The 10,126-nt window shown below is 37.9% G+C and overlaps 1 long non-coding RNA gene across 4 annotated transcripts in view; it reads right to left on the bottom strand.

Moving 5' to 3' along the window:
- Positions 1 to 251: 251 nt before the first annotated feature.
- Positions 252 to 10,126, bottom strand: part of LOC122556751 (uncharacterized) — a 91,543-nt gene continuing 81,668 nt past the window's right edge. For all 4 annotated transcript variants that reach the window (XR_015759660.1, XR_015759662.1, XR_015759666.1 and 1 more), the window contains 2 exons: positions 8,461 to 8,683; positions 252 to 1,181 (listed from right to left, as the gene is read on the bottom strand). This is a non-coding gene — a long non-coding RNA (uncharacterized LOC122556751). The remainder of the gene's footprint in view (positions 1,182 to 8,460; positions 8,684 to 10,126) is intronic.

Genomic DNA, 10,126 nt, shown 5'->3' with positions numbered 1-10,126 from the left:
GCCATCCAGACAACTGATCTCCTAATCTGAAGCCATAAAACTATACTAACTCTGCATAATTATATTATGAAAAGGACATCATGTTTATCAAATTTATAAGAGTTTGTTTTTTGAGATGTAACTTGTAGAGGAAGCAAAAGATGCAGAAGACCAATTCAAGGATAAGGTTCTAAATATTTAGCTTAATCATAGCTCCCATGATGTCATGGAAAATGTGTCAAATGTAAATGAGATAAAATGATAACAATAAGGAATGCCATCTTAGTTTATTTTTTCCAGAAATCTCATTTTTATAAATAATTATAGGGTTTTCATACCATTAGTTTATCTAGAACATTTCATGTATTAATCACCAAATTGTGTCAAGAAACAAAGCTCAGTACCAAATTTGTCTTGTTCTAATGTTGCTTTGTCCTGAATTGACAATTCTATTGAAAGCTATTGGCTGGATCCATCTCATCCAAATCTTATAAACTTCTAAAATATCACTTCACCAAATTTTCACCTACCTCAGTCTTCTACTTCTGAAAACAATTAAGACTCTTGTATGAAAATCTTGCTTCCATTTTTCCTTTTAATCTCACTGAGCAAAGTCAGACAATAATCAAGGTGTGATCTGATCAAAGCGCTGTGATTTCTTCTGAGTTACATTTTATGACATAATTCAAACTTCCAGTTACTCTATTAATTGTTATTCTACACTGGCTGGTTGCCTAATATGGAGTAAATTTTAAATTTCCAATCTTATTCACTTTCATCATGAGCTATTTTAGCACCACAGTGTATGCATTGTTATTTTCCTTTATATCTGTAATATTTTACATTTAAATATATTGAACCTTGATGACTATTGTTTACTTTACCCAACTTAGTAACAACACCTCCAACTAATTTGATAGTTTTGCAAATTTAGCCAATTTATTTTGTAATCTCTGACCCCAAGTAATTAGTTCTGTCTGATATGTTATTACAATACTCTACATTTTGTTAAGAATTGTCACAGACAAAGGGGGTGAATTTAAATTGCAATTTTTTTATACAGCTTAAGCCTGAGACAGCAAAAAACTTGTTTGATTTCTTCTTTTTCCTTCTCACTCCCATCCGTAATGAGGTAGGCTGAAGGATGTTCCCCATACACTGATTTTCAAATTCCAAGTTTTGGAATAAATTCATAGCAAAACCTTTAAGATGAAATCAAAGACAAATTTATTAACAAAAAACTTTGAATTTAAGGGATTTACTTTGCTATTCCATTGTCTTTCTCTCTCTGGGAATTAAGGAACGCAGAGTAGGAGAGTAGAAATGCAAATTAATCCTTTCATGACTACTTGTGTTTGGTCATCATTCTTTTCAAAATGGACACCAAATGAGCTTATTTCTAAAGCACGATAGATTTCTTTATTAAATAACCCTGTATAATGACTATCAATCCCTCACCAATTCAAATTCCTACGTTTCTCCCTTCTCTGGATATTTTTGGGCCTTTACTAATTTTGATCGCTTCACCAACCTAACATTCACCGGTCCCAAAACATTAACTGGTTTCTCTTCACAGATACTGCCAGACTTGCTGAGCTTTTCCAGCAACTTCTGTTTTGATTCATATTAAACTCATTAATTCTACCAGCAAGACTTGCTCAAATATTCTGTAATGAATTCTTGGAAGTAATTATTAACAATTTTAATTTTCTGTGGTTAAATCTTAATTTTTGTTATGTTCACATTTTTAACCCCCTTACTTCTTTTGTGGTTGCCATCTTACTGCTTACACAATGGGAAACAAAATATTATTACTGTTCAGGTTTTTAGTTGTCTTATGGCCCTTTATTTAGCATATTCCTGAATATTAACTGTTGAGTTATGTGAAGTAAAATAGAGGAATGTAGAAAACTGGGAAAGAAGAATATTGCTTATTATTTGAATTCGACCATTAACTCAAATGATTTTTAAAAAACAACTGGTAAAAGGAAGTTGTATTTTACCTGAACTTTATGTCTTGAACAGAATGTTTGTCATGGCATAGAAATGTGACTGTTTTGTTTAAATCCTTTGTTGGTATTATTTGTAGACAGAAATCCCTCTGAGGTGTAGTGTCAAAGCTATTGTTCCACAAATGGAACTGAACTGATGGATCAAATTTAAATGGCATCAGCTACCTCTCAGTATGAATTGCTCTTGAATGGATACAGAAATAGTGAAATTGATTTACTGTCACCTTTTTCCAGGCTGAACGTTTTGACTGGCTGTCTCACTACAGTTTATCACTAGATCAGGCAGTTGGCAGGGGTTCAAATTGATGTGAACTATAGTAATGGCACACACAGACAAATCACAAAGAGGACCAATTGCTTGCTCAGTGGGAAATTAGAGAAGTTTCTGAATTCTCTTGAGCCTGGGATATATCTATTTGTCCCCGATCAACAGTATCCTGAAGTGTATCAGACTTTACATTCTTTGTTAAACCTCTATTCCTTCCTGCATAATAAACATGTTTTGTTCAGTAATGTTTTTCCAAAATACAACTAAAATATTAAAAATCAATTTTTGTCCATAAATTAAATGGTGTTTTCCCAATTTTTTTCTTCTTCATTACTGAAGTGTGATAGAATACAGTGCTCTTGGCATTGGACATCCTCCACATCTATACCAACACTGCAATTTTCATACCTGCACCCAAATATCAAACATCTGTCCAAGAGTTCTGCAATCATGGCCATAACAAAATGGGGCAAAATGACAAAGTAGATCTCAAGAACTTTCTCAAACTGTATGCAGGTTAAAGTCATGCCATTAATGTAAAATTGTATGCCATCACTTCCAGCATCTTGTATGTATCAGCTTCTGCCAGAACCATATTGAAGGATGCCCAAACAAAGTATTGGGCAGAAGAGAGGTTCAATTTTCGTTAAAATTATATATTGCTTAGTAGCTAGCTACATAACATCTCAAACATATGATTGTCTCACAGGGACTTATGTCAGACCCAACAGTTGGAGAGCAGAGTCAGGAGCTAGTAAGGGCTATTAAGCTAGTCTTACAGAGACTTCAAGATAAGAGCAGTGGAGGACTGAGACTTGCGCTATAAAACCTCTGGTGAGAGGGAGCATGGGATCCTAGAGTGACATCACAGCCAAGCTGGTAAATGTTTGAGGGGTCAGTATAACTATTTAATTTTCTTACTTTAATCAAATAACCTATTGAAATTATTATACTTATTAGTAACTGTTAGTGTGTGTTAGTGAGCATTAGATTTAAACTCTTTTTAGTGGGCAATTTTTGAGTTAATTAAACAGATAGCAGATCAGCTCCTTCAAGCAGTCTGCTCCACCTGTAACATGTGAAAATTCTTGGATGTTGAATGCACAGATAAGTACCTCCAATTCGAGTACTGGATTATGGAATGAGGTCTGGAGGCATTGAGGAGCCATCCAGGAGAATAAGAGTTGCATGGATAACACATACAAGACGGTGGTCACCCCACAGTGTAAAAGGGTGTAGGAGGATAGGGAATGGATAACTGTCTCATGCAAGTATAAAATGAGGCACGTAATGGAGGTGTTCACTAAATCTATCCCAATAGTCAACCAGTACTGTGTGCTGAGTTCAGGCAATGGTGATAATGCTTCAGGGAATTGCATCCAAAACAAAATCTGCAGCACCGCAGGATGTTCAGTTGTGCAGGGTGGGGAGGAAAAGCAGATTAGGACTGTGGTGATAGGAGACTCAATCATTAGGGGAACAGAGAGGCACTTCTGCAGCTGCTTTAGTGACAACAGGATTGTGTGAAGGGCTTTTGCCCGGAACGTTGATTTCCCTGTTCTATGGATGTTACCTGACCTGCTGTGCTTTTCCAGCACCACTCTAATCTTGACTCTAATCTCCAGCATCTGCAGTGCCTATTTCTGCCTGGCGTGTTACCTCTCTGGTCCAAGGGTCCTGCACGTTACTGAGTAGCTGCAGGGCATTTTGTGGGGGTATGGAGAAGAGACCAGCGACCAGTCATGACACCAGTCATGGTACCCACTATAAAGATAAGAAGAGGGATGGCATCCTGATACCTGAATTTAGGGAGGTCAGAGCTAGATTGAAAGCCAGTAATCTCTGGATTACTACCTATACCACGTGCTAGTGAGGGTAAGAATTGCCATGATGTGGAGGTGGCAGTGTTGGACTGGGGTGGACAAATTTAAAAACCACATGACAACAGGTTATAGTCCAACAGGTTTGTTTGGAAGTACAAGCTTTCAGAGCACTGCTCTTTCATCAGGTAGCTCGTGGGCAGTTTGGAAGGCAGGGTTTAGTGGGCAGAATTAGCAGTTTAGGCAGTTTAATATGTGGCTGGGGGAGGGCTGTAGAAGGGACATCTTTAGATTGATGAAAATTGGGACCACTTCTGTGGAAGATGGGACCAGGTAAAGAGGGATAATCTTCACTCAAACAGTGATTGGACCAATATTCTTGCAGATGGTTTTGTGAGCACAGTTGGGTGGACATTAAACTTGTTTGGCAGGGTGATGGGAACCTAAGGATTAGCTAGAGTGGGTGAGTGCTTCAGGAAAAAGAGTATCAAGAAAGTAAACAAAAAGCAAGAAGTAGCTGAACTGTGCAGCACTAAGATGACTGGAAACCAGGTAGGGACAGAAATAGAGAGAATGTTTAAAAATAAATGTTCTTCTAGTGGAGGTGTTAGGATTCAAAACAAAGGTATAAAAACTCGCATAAGGGCACTTATCTGAATGCTCAAGGTATTTGAAACAAGGTAAATAAGTTGATAGCACAAATCATTGTGAAAAGGGTCTGATTCAGTGGCCATGTTAGACACATGGTTGCATGATGGTCATGACTGGGAGGTATCAGAAACAGTTTGGGAGAATAGACAGGAAGGAAAGGGAGGTGGCATAGCTCTGATATTTAAGAATGACATCAGGGCAGTAGTTAGAAGTGATTTAGATTCTATAGAGAAAAGAATTGAATTAATGTGAAAATTAGAAATAGTAAGGGGAAAATATCACTGATAGGCATAGTCGACAGGCCACCAAATAACAACATCATTGTGGAGCAGGCAATAAACAAAGAAATAACCGATGCATATAAAAATGGTATGGCAATTTTCCTCTGGGGTTTTAATCCACATATTGATTGATCAAACCAATTCAGTTAAGGTAGCCTTGAGGAGAAGTTCATAGAATATACCCAGGACAGAGAATATACCCAGGATAGTTTCCTCAAACGGTGTGTAATGGAATCTATGAGGGAGTACACGGTCCTGGATCTGGTCCTGTGTAATGAGGCAGGATTCATTAATGATCTTATAGTTAGGAATTCTCTCCAAATGAGTGATCACAGTATGGTTCAATTTAAAATTAAGGTGGAGGGTGAGAAGGTAAAATCCAATACCAGTGTCTTATGCTTAGGTAAAGGAAACTGCAATGGAATAAGGGAGGAGTTGACTGAGGTAGCCTGGCAGCAAAAACAATATAATAGGACAATTGAGGAACAGTGGAGACTTTAAAAGTGATTTTCACAGTGCTCAGCAAAAGTATATACCAGTGAAAAAGAAGAACTGTAGGAAAAGGGATAATCAGCCATGGATAACTAAGGAAATAAAGGAGGTTATCAAACTGAAAACAAATTGCATTCAAAGTGGCAAGGATTAATGGGAAACCAGAGGATTTAGAAATCTTTAAAGGTCTGCAGAAAGCCATAGAAAATGCAATAGAGAAAGGCAAGACAGATTATGAGAGAAAAATAGTTCAGAATATAAAAACAGCAAAACGTTTTACAAATATATAAAACGGAGAAGAGTGGCTATGGCAAACATTGGAACTTTAGAGGATGGGAAACGGGTTTAATAATGGAAAATGAGGAAATGGCTAAGGCACTGAGCAGATATTTTGTGTTGGTCTTCACAGTTGAAGAAACAAATGACATGCCCTGCTGCTATGTCTTAGGTTCTTAAGTTCTCACAATTCAAATTAATACATCCCAAGAACATCTTTCATATCCACAAGCACTTATCTTATGAGGTCAGTTAATGTTTTCAGGTATTAACTGCCTTATATAACACTCTACACTACACTTTTGCTACCTTCTCAATTTACCCAACCAACCGCGCCTCCCCTTGTCATTCTGCCGCTACCAGTCCAATGAGTACAGTATTCACAGGCTATTTAGCCATGGTAAGAGTCAGAGCTGAAGTCAATTATGTTCTGGGTCTCTCTGCAGTAGGTATTACTTGACAGCAATCAGAGAAGCAATTCTAATTGATCCTCCTCTCCTACCTTGCCCAGGGCTAGTAAGGCCAGTTACAGTGCGCTCGTTCCTGCATCATTTGATTTTAGGGACCATTCTAATATTAGAACTTAGTGTGAGCAACACAAAGGATTTGGCCTTGATGCTTTTACTTCATTCAATGAGGCAACATTTTAATGGAATTCAAGCACATTGATGCAAAGGACACAGCAGAAATACATGGTCGTTTTTAGTAATGCTGAGACAGGTACATCATGCTGCCAAATAAAACAACATCTTCATGAGAAACATCCACAAGGTGTGTTCTGTGACACAGAAAAATCCATTTAGGAACCTGGCAAAGAATTGGTTCCCCTCCTGTACCTTTAGCTAAGAGCTATTCACATTTAATGATGGGAAGATCTAAACTTGTCACATTAGAAGGAGTTAAATATGACAGAGACCATATACTTGCCAATTTAATCTGAAATGATATATATAAAGGGTGATGTATGACTTTTGGCTTTCAAAGACATGCTGCAAAGTCTGAACTTTTTTTATTATATGTGAGATTCACATATTGTAATTGTTGTAATTCATATTCAGGTTTCCTCCCCAGATTATTCATAATGCAACTTTGTGTTTGAACACTCAACAGTAAATTTCGATGATGGTATTGTGAGGTTGTACTGTACATGATTTTTAAAACACAATTGGGAAGTTTAGATACAAGGGAAATATATTGAATAATTCTCAATTGTAGACGTTCCAAAATCTAAATCTTATACTTCTGCCCATGAGCTGCTCTCCAAATTAAATAATAAGAACACACTGGGGAATCTCTATTGCATAAACTAACTCTCATCCTGCATTCTGTCACTACCCGGTTTCACATTAAATTAATCCCACACATTTGAACTGACCTTCTGATGTTGATTAACAAATGACTCAGCAGATTCTTTTTGAAAGCAAGAGTACCGTCAGCTATTTATGCCATTTAAAAGTGAATATAATCATAACTAACAATATTAAAAGTTTCATGTGGGTGTATCTGTGGTATTACATTTGCAATTGGTAAGAAAGACATGTAGGTGAAAAAGATAATGTAAGTCACTCTGTTGAAAATCTCAAGGCACACATAGTTTTGCTTTGAACAATGAAGTATTACAATGTTGACAATCTGCTTTGAAAGACTGAAATGAAAGAAACATTTCTGTGTACCATAATGAATGTGCCTGCTGCTGGAAAATGGAAACTAGTCCTGCAAATGTAACACATTAATTATTTTTTGAAATAACTAAATAATATCTTGTGGTATTCCTTGTGGGTTGAGCAATGCCTTGTGGGTTGCATCTGTTAAACTAATCTAAACAGTAGCATATTTCCTTGGACTTAAAACCACTTACAACATGGATCTGAAGGTGTGCCAAAAGTAATGATATGATCCTACCTTAGGTTATTACTGGGCAAGTCTGATGCCAGGCAGAAACCTGGCTTGAAAGGTCATATTTTGATTTGTTTTGAAGCTAACGTAGGAGTCTCTCACTGAAACATAAGCACACAATGCTGAAGATTTTGCTTTAACTATAGAACAGACGTTTATTAACACAAGAAATGAAGACAAAATAGGATAATCAAATCACAGTCGGTTCTGCTAGAACACATGTTTCTTTAATGCGATTGAAGAATTTAGACCGTTATTTGTAGAGTGCAAATTTTCCTTACCTGTATTGGCTGTAAAGCAATTCTGGTCCCATTATTTTAAATGGCACAGCTATTGCGTGATTTTCTTATAATGCAAAATCTGACGAGAATGGAACTATCACATTATCTCAGAACTGATTGCATCTAATTATGCCAATTTGAAGATATTTTCACTGCTTTTGGGGAATTAGGGTAGGCAAGACAGAGGAACCTCAATTATCTGGCATTCGATTATCCGAATTTCAGATTATCCGAATTTCAGATTATCCGGACAAGATTGCAAGATCCCGAGGCTAAACTGTGCTATCTGGCATGCAATTATCCAAACATTCGATTATTCAGACAAAATACTCCCTGCCGAGACATTCAGATAATTGAGGTTCCTCTTTAACTGTTCACGTAAATGATGCCCACATCCCATGAATGAAATAAAAATTTTACAAACACCCAGTAAAAGAAAAACCTCATTTGTATCATAACACTCCTTTCTAAATTGAAAAGAAATAAAACAACTTTTATACGTACCCAAAACATACCCCGTGCGGATTTACACCCAGCTCCTCTTATGCCTGAAACCTCGATTCTCCTGCTCCTTGGATTCTGCCTGATCTGCTGTACTTTTCCACCAGCACACTCTTGACTCCAATGTCTGAGATCATACCTTATCCGAACACCAAATGGCAACATTCAGGGAGTAGGAATGCCTCAATTTTCCACAAAATGGAAAGCTGATACCTGGATGTGGAAACTGTGAAAACACAGCCAGTTAAAACAGTCAAAGGCTGAGGACCCTCACAGACTATGTTTGGCACATACTGACTAATGAATTTCAATATAGACAAGTGTGCATTTTAGCAGGAGCAGGAAGAGGAAATGAATCACAAAAAAGATGAAGAGTAGGAACCCAAGTGTGGGAGCAGGCAGCCCATGGTGGCAGCAATAGCATGAACAGGCTGCAAGGCAGCAAGAGCAGGCAGTCTGGGGTGGCAGCAGGGACGAAGTTGAGCTCAGGATGGGGGAAGTCAAGCCCTTATGAGGATTGCAAGCCCAGCATAGCTAGGCACTTATCGATTGTGGTGTTGAACTGTTAACTGCATTTCTTTGTTCTTCCACCTTTTAGTAAGAAGGACTGTAATTTTCAACTTCATAACTTTGTTTTCCTTATTTTTCAGCTTTGTACGTGAGATTCTGTACCTAAGTACCTTTGTACCGAAATGATACAGTAAGTGACAATTTGTAAACTTTTCACTACTTATGTGAGTACATGTGACAATAAACCTAACTGAATTTAATTCAAATCAACCAGTGACCCATGGATTAAAAAAAACTCAGAAGACAGTTCCTCAAAGATCATATCACCTCAACCTTGCTTCTCATTTCCAACATACTTTTAAAGCAGAATTTTATTCCCTTCTCTGGGGTGGGTTTGGTGGAGGAGAATCGCTAATTGAGGCCCTTATGTCAGCAAATAATGCCTATTTAAGTGCCAATCAAATTGCAGCTGCTAATATTCACATGGGGGACACAGCATGTGAATAGCCTAAAAAAAATCATGTCAGGTTTAATTGAGGGCTTATGGAGATAAATTGTAGTTTGTTCTTTTTGTCTGTGACTCTTAATTGAGAGACCTGGCATCAGGTAGGGGTGGTCCTGTTGAGGACCAACCCTTCTATCTTGGCTGTTGCTCTCCATCCTTCCTATATATCTAGCCCCCACCCCCCACCTCACAACTCCACTCTCAACATGCGGCCTATCTCCCTTTGCAATGCTGGGTGTTTAGGGAGTATGTTGCTCGTAGCTGCTATCATCTCCCTGGTGGCACTGCTAAGCAAAGCACAGCTGCCAACCTCTGGCCACAGCTCCAGGAAGCATACGCACCTTTTGGCCCCAGTCCCCTTGATCACTGCCAACTTACACACCTATCTTTGGCAGGCTATCCCAAAGGTAGGTTCTCTTTAATTGATAGATGATTCCCCCCTCACCTCCATTAAATTCCACCTGTTGTGTTCTGTCTCATGGTCAGTAAGAAATAAGTTCACAATATCATGCATATCTCTGAGCTTGTAACCTCAGGATACAAACATCTCATTGCTCTATTGACACAATGACTCTCTATTGCTCTATTGACACAATGACTCTCTACTAGAAGCTCAATGTTGCCCTGTTGTAACCTACTAACTTGGTATTAATT

Source organism: Chiloscyllium plagiosum, unplaced genomic scaffold (genome assembly GCF_037043375.1).
Source record: "Chiloscyllium plagiosum isolate Xiang-an unplaced genomic scaffold, Cpla_swu_hap1 HiC_scaffold_16, whole genome shotgun sequence".
Lineage (NCBI taxonomy): Eukaryota > Metazoa > Chordata > Chondrichthyes > Orectolobiformes > Hemiscylliidae > Chiloscyllium > Chiloscyllium plagiosum.
The sequence above is the reverse complement of the archived record's forward strand: the minus strand, read 5'-3'. Positions and strand labels throughout refer to the sequence as shown.